Source organism: Mustelus asterias, chromosome 3 (assembly GCF_964213995.1).
Source record: "Mustelus asterias chromosome 3, sMusAst1.hap1.1, whole genome shotgun sequence".
Taxonomy (NCBI): Eukaryota; Metazoa; Chordata; class Chondrichthyes; order Carcharhiniformes; family Triakidae; genus Mustelus; species Mustelus asterias.
In genome coordinates, this window is record NC_135803.1 from 62,122,260 (window position 1) to 62,132,803 (window position 10,544).

The window sequence follows — 10,544 nt, forward strand, 5'->3', positions numbered from 1 at the left end:
TAGATGGTGGTGTTCCAGCATTGAGACCATTGATATTCACAAATTACATTAATGATTTGCATTTTGGAATCAAATGCAATTTTTAAATTTCTGGATGAAACCAAATTGGGGTGGAGGGGTGGGCTTGATAGTCAATAGTGAGGAGAACCGCAATAAATTACCAGAGGACATTAATAATCTTGCAGCATGGACAATAATTGGCAATTGAAGTTTAATGCAGATACATGTGAGGTAGTGCATTCTGGTAGGAAGAATAGGGAAGTCACATTACTTTGAAGATGTGAGTCTGGGTGGGGTCGAAGAATGATAGGATCTCAGATTACTACAAACACACCAATCACTAACATATGCCATAGATTTGCAAGGCCATAAGCATGAGGCTTTATTTCTAGCGGGATTGAATTGCAAAGTAGGAAAGTAATGCTAAACCTGTACTGAACATTAGTTAGACTGCACTGGGAATACGACTTACAGTTGTAGTCACCATATATAGAAAGGATATAGAGGCACTGGAGGGGGTACAGAGCAGGCTTACAAGGATAATAGCAGGAATGTGTGGGTATACATATCAGGAAAGCATTAATGGGCTAGATCTCTGTTCTCTTAAAAGGCAGAAGTGTGGCCTAATGGAGAATGTTAAAATAGTGAAATGTTTGATAAGAGTGGATTCAGAGACAGAGGGCAGTATCTTACCATCCTGCCCACCACGAGAATTGTAACGGGCGAGGCACAGACCATGCAAAGGTCTGTTGACCTCGGGTGGGATTATCTGGCCTTGGGTTTCCACTTGTGAGGAAGAGCATAACCAGAGTCCAGGAATTCAAAAGAGATTCAGGAGACAGAGTGCTGAAAATGTGGAGCTTGCCACCACCGGGAATGGCTGAAGTGAAGAGTGTTGGGTTCCTATGACATAAGAAGAAATCCAACACTGTATGTTCAAAACTTTATCCTGATTACTATTTTTTAAATTGATTTCTTGCTGAACCAAAAATTGGCTGCTACAAGTCACATGACAACAGGGTTGGCCCATTGTTTGGGAGCTATCCCCAGGAGTGATAAGAACAAAATAATTCTTTTTGCAACTGTGAAATCTCACACCTCATTGCAGAGAACCCTTGTAATCATGAAACCAGGAGGCTCGCACATTGAAACTCGTTATGCCTGCAAAGCTGCTAACTATTCATATCGTACCTGGGGCTGTGCAGGCTCATTTCAAAAAGGAACCAAAGGGAATCATTTGCATCTGATAAGCTGCCTTGCTGGTGGGACTGCCTAGACAATGGGCCCAATTTTGCCATCGTGTTGCATCCGTTTGTGGGTGCGGAAACTTGGTAAAGATGGGCGTGAGGCGAGTAGCGCGATCCCCTCCGGCCTCCGCGCTGGTTCCCCCTTTACCAAGGTTCGAAAATGGCCGTGAGCAGGACTGCGCCCGAAACGGGTATGACGGCCATTTAAATGCAATTGCATGCATTTAAATTGACTTAATGGGCTGCACGCCCAACTTTACTGGCCTTTCCCCCTTTACCACCGCATTCACCCATCCGGAATCGGCGCGAAACAGACATGTTCCATATAAGTCTGATTTGGGTACTCCAGTTAGTGAGGGTTAGTGAGGAGATAAGTGCCGAGCGTCCAATGGCTTGAGATCAGTGGCAGGGGGGCGGGAGGGGGGTGCGGGGGGGGGAGGTGGATCTGCTGCCACTCTGCTTGAGATCGATGGGGGGGAAGGGGGGTCTGCTGCCACTCTGCCTGAGATCAGTGGTGGGAAGGGGGGAGGGGCCCACGATCGGTCTGGATGGTGGGGGTGTGGGGGGGATAAGGGGGTCAGTAATGTTGGGGGGGGTGGGGCAATGTCTGTGGGGGCCTGGAAGGCATTATCCAGCCCCGGAGGGATGTGGCAGGGGAGCCACATTCTATCATTTCTTTTTCTGTGCCTGTGCAGTTGGAGGCGCTGATCAGAGCTGCAGGATTTCGGGCACATTAAGCCCCGCCCACAGGATTATGCAGCGCAGTTTGGAATTGCTGATATTTTTTCAGGCAGAGTGCGTATGGCGGCACCTGAGAACGGGTCTAAAAGTCAGATCTGAAACACTCCCAGTTTCAAGTCCGCCCAGCACTTAGAACCAAAATAGTAAAATAGGGCCCAATATCTTCCCGACACCAGACTCTCAATATGGATTGTTACTCTTTCAACCTTTGGGGCATTATTAGTCCTGAAATCAAAGCCAGTTCCTAAATTGGATATACATCCTTTGTGAAGTAAGTGTGGGGAAACAAAATCACATGTCTCAAAATGTCTCGAAATATATTGAAATCTCTACATGTACTTGAAAATTGAGAAATAGTCAGTGCTTGAGGAGTCCTATACACCGCTCCACGATTGACCGATTGGCAGAGTGGGTCTCATTGTAATGGGCCTCCACCTTGGTCAGTGGCCTCCGCACTGGCATCATTAGCCAAGTCCTGAGCGCATAACCCATGCCCCTCACGAGTCATCCCTGCAGCCTGAGCTACTCCTCGAATACTTCGGTGTTGTCTGAGCTCCTCAGTATAAACCAGTCATTCATGCTGCCAGGCTGTCAGGCGCACACGTGTATAATGTGCATCCAGTGGTCGCACACCAACTTCATATTCAGCAAGTGGAACCCCTTCCTGTTCACAAACCATTGTGAGTTCTGGTCAGGGGACCTCAGGGCAATGTGCGTGCAGTCAATAGCCCCCTGCACATTAGGCATTCCTGCAATGGTACAAATCCTGCAGCCCGGATTTCCTGCTGGGCCTGGCTCTGGCCAAAAGTGATGTACTGCCTAGCCCATGCATACAGGTCCTCCATCACCTCTCGTACACACTTGTGGATGCAGGACTGGGAGATCCCACAGAGGTCCCTGCTGGCGGCCTGGAAGACCCGGTGGCGTAAACGTTGAGGGCCGCCATGACCTTCAACAGCATCGGGAGTGGGTGTCCCCTTGTGCGCTGAGGTGCCAAGTCTTGCAGGCCATGGCACACGTTCTGCACTGTTTCCTAGCTTGATTGGCACCCCATCCACTTCCTCGACTACTGCTGCACAATGGCAATGTTGCGATGCACTGCAGAAACTCACCAAGACTCCTTAGACAGCAACTTCCAAACACATGACAACCTCCATCTAGAAGAACAAGGGCAGCAGATACGTGGGAACACCACCACCTGGAAGTTGCCCTCCAAGCCACCCACCATACTGACTGAGAAGTATATTGTCCCTTCACTTTCAATGGGTCAAAATCCTGAAACTTCCTCCCTCATGGCACTAAGGCTATACTTACACCACATGGAATGTGGTTCATGAAGGCAGCTCACCACTACCTTCCCAAAAGCAATTAAAGATGGATAATCTTGAATGATTTTTTTTTAAATGCCCCGATTAGATCTTCATCTTGAATTTCTATCAGGTATCTCCATACCTCAATAATTTGATCTTTGTGCAGTCTCCACCTCCACATCTCCCAATTTGATAACAATGATCAGTTCTGCCAGGTGGGTTGTTGAGTTAATGCACTCTAAATGAGATGGAAACTAGCTCACTAGATGTATACAATATCTCTTTGAATTTAAATATCCACAGCATATTTTGGTTCAAAATTTAGGTTCTGGTTAATGAAACTAGGATGTATCTCCATGTGCCTGTTGCTAACACAATGACTTATTATGTGCATATTTCTGTTAATTGTTTAACTATTTTTTGAACTGCTGTTATATATTCACTTGTTGATCAACAAACCACAACTCCTCATTTAAAGTGGACCACACAACAACATAATGGAATCACTTCTGGAAGTGGAAACGCCATTGATTAGTGTGTGACTGTGTTTGTGGAGCTGAACAGCTCATCTATTACAGGAGGCCAACGGGAACCTTTATAGTTTATAGTCATAAAATTCAAACTGGACCTGGAACATGGCTTGGGATTTATATTTTGCAGAGTAAGGTTGACTTCAATATACTCAAAGATCAGGCTGAGATTAGTAGATGTAGACTGTGAGGTGCAGCATTTTATTTTAATTCTTTCATGGAATATGAGCATTGTTGATAAGCCTAGCATTTATTGCCATCCCTAATTTTTCTTGAGAAAGTGATTATGAGCTGACAGCTTTAATTGCTGCAGTCCATGAGGTGTAGGAGCGGTTAGGGAGGAAGTTCCAGGATTTTGACCCAGTGACAGTGAAGGAACTGTCACTGGTTGTACTTTCCTGCAACATGTACAGTGTGTGTGTGTGCAAGAGAGAGAAAGAGAGAGTTCTTTTCGGTGATTTTGTTGTGGCTGGTGGTCCGTGACTCGTGGTGTTCTGCAGGGATTTGTACTGGGACCTCTGCTGTTTGTGATCTCTATATAGATGACTTGGGTGAAAACGTAGATGGGTGTGTTAGTAAGTTTGTAGACAACACAAAGATAGGTGGAGTTATGGATAGTGGAGAAGGTTGTCAAATGATACAGCGGGATAAAGATTAGTTGTAGATATGGGCAGAGAAATGGTAGATGGAGTTTAATCCAGGCAAGTGTGAGGTGCTGCATTTTGGGAGATCATTTACAGTTAATGGCAGGACCCTGAACAGCATTGATGTAGAGAGGGATCTTGGGGTTCTTGGGGTGACTTTTAATACCATTTTTTAATACCAGGATGGTGGCCTGCTGCCTGACTTTAATGTCTGATATCTAAACTAATGAAACTCATTGAAGATTGAGGACCAGCACTTCATCTTTCGACTTGGCACTTGACAGTCTTCTGGACCCAACACTGAGCCCAACAATTTTTAATCATTACATTTGCCCCCATTTTATTTCATTGGCTTTTGCTGATTCAGTTGCATTCTTGTTTCTTTTTTAATCTCTTTATTTTGCATTTGGACAGCTGCTATCTTGCCATCCACACCTCATTTAGACAAATCTTTTATTTATTTACATGACTCCACTTCCATTCCCTCTGATTTTGTACCATGAAACATTGAACATAAAACATAGAACAGTGTAGCACAGGAACAGGCCCTTCAGCCCATGATGTTGTGCCAAGCATGACACCAAATTAAACTAATCCCTTCTGCCTACCCTTGGTCCATATCCCTCTATTCCTAGCATATTCATGTGCTTATCTAAAAACCTCTTAAACACTGCTATCGTAACTGCCTCCAACACCAACCCTGGCAGTGCGTTGCAGACACCTACCACTCTCTGTGTAAAAAACTTGCCCCTCACATCTCCGTTGAACCTTACCCCTCTCACCTTAAGTGCATGCTTCCTAGTATTAGACATTTCAACTTCGGGAATCCTATCTATGCCTCTCATAATTTTATAGACTTCTATCAGGTCTTTCTTCAGCCTCTGACACTCCAGAGAAAACAATCCTAGTTTGTCCAGCCTCTCCTTATAGTTCATACCCTCTAATCCAGGCAGCATTCTGGTAAAGCTCGTCCAAAGCCCCCAAATCCTTCCTGTAGTGTGGCGACCAAAATTGAATGCAATACTCGAAGTGTGGCCTAACCAAAGTTTTATAAAGCTGTAACATGACATCCTGACTCTTGTACTCAGTGCCCCAACCAATGAAGGCAAGCATGCTATATGTTTTCTTTACTACGCTATCTACTTGTGTGGCCACTTTCAGGGAACTATAGACTTGAACCCCAAGATCCCTCTCTACATCAATGCTGTTCAGGGTCCTGCCACTAACTGTATGTTAATGATCTCCCAAAATGCAGCACCTCACACTTGCCTGGATTAAACTCCATCTACCATTTCTCTGCCCATATCTACAACTAATGTTTATCCCGCTGTATCATTTGACAACCTTCTCCACTATCCATAACTCCACCTATCTTTGTGTTGTCTACAAACTTACTAACCCACCCATCTACGTGTTCACCCAAGTCATTTCTATATATATATCACAAACAGCAGAGGTCCCAGTATGGATCCCTGCAGAACACCACTAGTCACGGACCACCAGCCAGAAAATTACCCTTCCACATTACTCTCTGACTTCTATGGGCAAGCCAATTCTGAATCCAAATGGCCAAGTCACCGTGAATCCCATGCATCATAATCTTCTGAATGAGCCTACCATGGGGGACCTTGTCGAAAGCCTTATTAAAATCCACACAGACAACACCCACTTCTCTACCCTCATCGATCAGCTTTGTCACCCCCTCAAAAAAATCAGTCAAGTTGCTAAGACATGACCTGCCCTGCACAAAGCTACACTGACTTTCCCTAATTAGGCCATGCTTTAAAAACAAGTTAAAAGTTTATTTATTAGTACAAGTAAGCCTTACGTTAACACTGCAATGAAGTTACTGTGAAATTTCCCTAGTCGCCATACTCTAGTGCCTGTTCAGGTCAATGCGCCTAACCAGCACACCTTTCAGACTATAGGAGGAAACCGGTGCACCCGGAGGAAACCCACACAAACACTGGGAGAACCTGCAAACTCCACATAATGACCCAAGCCAGGAATTGAACCAAGGTCCCTAGTGCTGTGAGGCAGCAGTGCTAACCACCGTGCCATCCCACTTTTCTAAATGCGTGTAAATCCTATCCCTGAAAATTGTCTCCAATACCTTACCAACCACCAATGTGAGACTCACTGGTCTATAATTTCCTGCATTATCCCTTTTTCCTTTCTTGAACAGAGGATCAACTTTTTATCATTTAATTTGTCCTGCCAGAGAACTTCCCCTGCTCTCTTATACTTTCTCAAAACCTATCACTTTTCTAGGTTTTCTCACTCCTGATGAAAGGTGACAGATTTGAAACTTTAACTCTGTTGCTCTCTGCACAGATGTTACCTGACCCGTGGAGTATTTCCAGTACTAACTGTTTTTATTTCAGTTTTCCAGCATCCGTAGTATTTTGCTGTTCCATTAGCATGGGGAATGGTTTCTGTTTTCCCATAATGTAAGCAAAAAATAACAGCACTCAATGGTGCGATGCCCAAAATATGCAAAGGACAGGCTGAACGCTTTATAAGCTTGACTGAACATCAGAATTTTGGATGCTTTAATGGAAGAGGTCTCAGGTCTTTAATGTACGTTAATGCATCTGAAGTCCAAGTTATATTGTCACACTTGCAACAATACTTACATTACTTTAAATCATATTACTTGCAACAATACTTACATTACTCGAAATCTCTCCATGAGGTACAATCATATCCAAGTTACTGGATTTGAAATCCAGGAAGCAGAATATTGCAATGCATTCCTTCTGATTGTATTTTTGTCATATTCTGCAAATAATATATATTTTCAGGACAGATTTATTTCAAAACACAAAAATCAGTTGTGCAGAAAATAATGTGAGCCTCAGATGCTATTTATTCTCCATTCAGGATAAGGATGACGCAGTGGTGCAATGGTTAGCACTGCTGCCTCACAGCACCAGGGACCCAGGTTTAATTCCTGTCTGTGTGGAGTTTGCACATTCTCCCTGTATCTGCGTGGGTTTCCTCCGGGTGCTCCAGTTTCCTCCCACAGTCCAAAGATGTGTGGGTTAGGTGGATTGGCCATGTCAAATTGCCCCTTACTATCAGAGGGATTAACAGGCTAAATATGGGTGGTCATGGGGATGGGTGGGATTGTTGTTGGACTCGATGGGCCAAATGGCCTCCTTTAGCACTGTAGGGATTCAACATTTTGCAATCTAAGTTGATTTGGGGTCTATTTAGGAAATGGTTTGGTTGAAAGGAAGAGTATGATTGAGAGTTATTAGTTCCTAGAGTCCTTTGTGAATGTTTATGGAGATGGGAATGTGGGGTCTGTTTTTCTATGTCACACTATAGATGTAGATGTTGTATTATTGTGTTTAAATGCATCCTTCTAATGCCTAATTTAATGTGAATCACACCGATGTCTACTTTGTCAAAATGTGATGTTAACTCATGTAATTATTGTTACTGCATCTTGTTTCTCCTCTGCAGTTACCATTGCTCAGTTGCATAGCAACTGAAGTCTTGCTTCCACATGCAACCTGTAGGCCTCTGAAACTTGCCACCACCTGATCAATTCTTCTTATTTCTTTCTCTGGTTATAGATTTTAGGAAATATTCCTCATCACATTAATGGAATGTGGCCTTGCATTTGTAAGCAGTTTGCTCTGTCTCAGTTCAAAATGCAAAAAATCCCTGTCAGTTGAAAAATCATATTTTTTAAAAGTGCATGTCCTCGTGACTGAAGGCACATTCTGCAGGGCAGTTTTTATCTGGTGCACATTGCTGCCACCGCGTGTCAATGGTGGAGAGAGTGAATATTAAGGTGCACAAGGTGCCAGACAAGTAGACTGCTTTGTCCTGGAAGGTGTTGAGCTTCTTGAGTGTTGTTAAAGCAACACTCATTCAGGGAAGTGGAAAATATTCTATCACACACCTGACTCTTATCTTGTAGATGGTGGACAGGCTTTTGAGAATCAGAAGATGAATATTTGCTGCAGACTTCCTGCCTCTGACCTGCCCTTGCAACCACAATATTTATATTGCCTGTCCAGTTAAGTTTCCACCAATGATATCTTACAGGATGTTGTTAGAGGGTGATTCAGAGCATTAAACGTTAAGGAGAGATAGTTAAGATTCCCTATTACTGGTGATGGTCATTGCCCAGCACTTGTATGGCATGAATGTTACTTGCCCCCTTGTTAATCCAAGCTTGAATGCTGTTCAGATCTTCCTGACTTCCAAGTTACTAATGTAAAGAAACTATGCAAAAGAGGGCAGGGCCTGAAAGGGGCAGCCCCTCAAGGGGACCTATTGGGAGAGCCCTGATATCCTGATGCTGATGAACATACGGGGGGGAGGCAGGGGCATTTGCCAGCAAACATTAAATGAAGGGATGTTATGCTGACAAACATAGTGTGTGTTATAAGAACATAAGAAATAGGAGCAGGAGTAGGCCATCTAGCCCCTCGAACCTGCCCCGCCATTCAATAAGATCATGGCTGATCTGAAGTGGATCAGTTCCACTTACCCGCCTGATCCCCATAACCCCTAATTCCCCTACTGATCAGGAATCCATCTATCCGTGATTTAAACATATTCAACGAGGTAGCCTCCACCACTTCAGTGGGCAGAGAATTCCAGAGATTCACCACCCTCTGAGAGAAGTTCCTCCTCAACTCTGTCCTAAACTGACCCCCCTTTATTTTGAGGCTGTGCCCTCTAGTTCTAGTTTCCTTTCTAAGCGGAAAGAATCTCTCCACCTCTACCCTATCCAGCCCCTTCATTATCTTATAGGTCTCTATAAGATCCCCCTTCAGCCTTCTAAATTCCAACGAGTACAAACCCAATCTGCTCAGTCTCTCCTCATAATCAACACCCCTCATCTCTGGGATCAACCTGGTGAACCTTCTCTGCACTCCCTCCAAGGCCAATATATCCTTCCGCAAATAAGGGGACCAATACTGCACACAGTATTCCAGCTGCGGCCTCACCAATGCCCTGTACAGATGCAGCAAGACATCTCTGCTTTTATATTCTATCCCCCTTGCGATATAGGCCAACATCCCGTTTGCCTTCTTGATCACCTGTTGCACCTGCAGACTGGGTTTTTGCGTCTCATGCACAAGGACCCCCAGGTCCCTCTGCACAGCAGCATGTTGTAATTTCTTTCCATTTAGATAATAATCCAATTTGCTATTATTTCTTCCAAAGTGAATAACCTCGCATTTGTTAACGTTATACTCCATCTGCCAGATCCTCACCCACTCACTCAGCCTGTCCAAATCTCTCTGCAGACCTTCTACGCCCTCCACACGATTCACTTTTCCACTTATCTTTGTGTCGTCTGCAAACTTTGTTACCCTGATGAACATAGTGGGGATTATGCCGGTGAACATTGTGGGGGAGGTTCTCGATGTGTGTTGGGGGAGTGGGTCCTTTAAATTTAATTTGAGTTTGGGGCTCCTTCCAATCTCTGTGAAGCCGGTCATGGTGGCATGTTTAGGCCCCAACCCTCACAATGCCAATGCAAAACATGTCCCCCTTCAAAAAACTGGTGAAGTGTGGGAAGATCGCAATGGAAAACCTGTGTGTTTCTCTGGAGAAGTTGCCGGTTTTCTGACTTAACCTGACACTTGGTAATTTTTGGAAAAATTCCACCCTGGGTATATTAGGAGAATAGTTTTATGTTGATTTGAAGGATCACTATGTGCTGTTACTGCACCCCAGGAATATAACTCACCAGTTCTCATTTTTAAAAGTAATGTAAAAAATATCATTTTGCACATGGTTTAGTTAAACACTGTGGGTTGTATCTCGCACTTTGTACTTTAAAGGTGATGACAAGGATGCTATAAGAAGTGATCAGTCAGCAATTCTCAGTCACCAATAAAGCTACAATAAAAAATAACTATTTTACATTTTTGAGCCTAATTTTAAGGTAATTTTATTTTTCTATTTTAACTTTAACCATATTATACATGATTTTCTGAATCAAACACTTGGGCAGGTAACCTGCTTACAGACATCTGTTCATGTCCCTCTGTAATTGGAGATGAGATTATAAGTCAAGCTGATATGTTCCTTAACCAT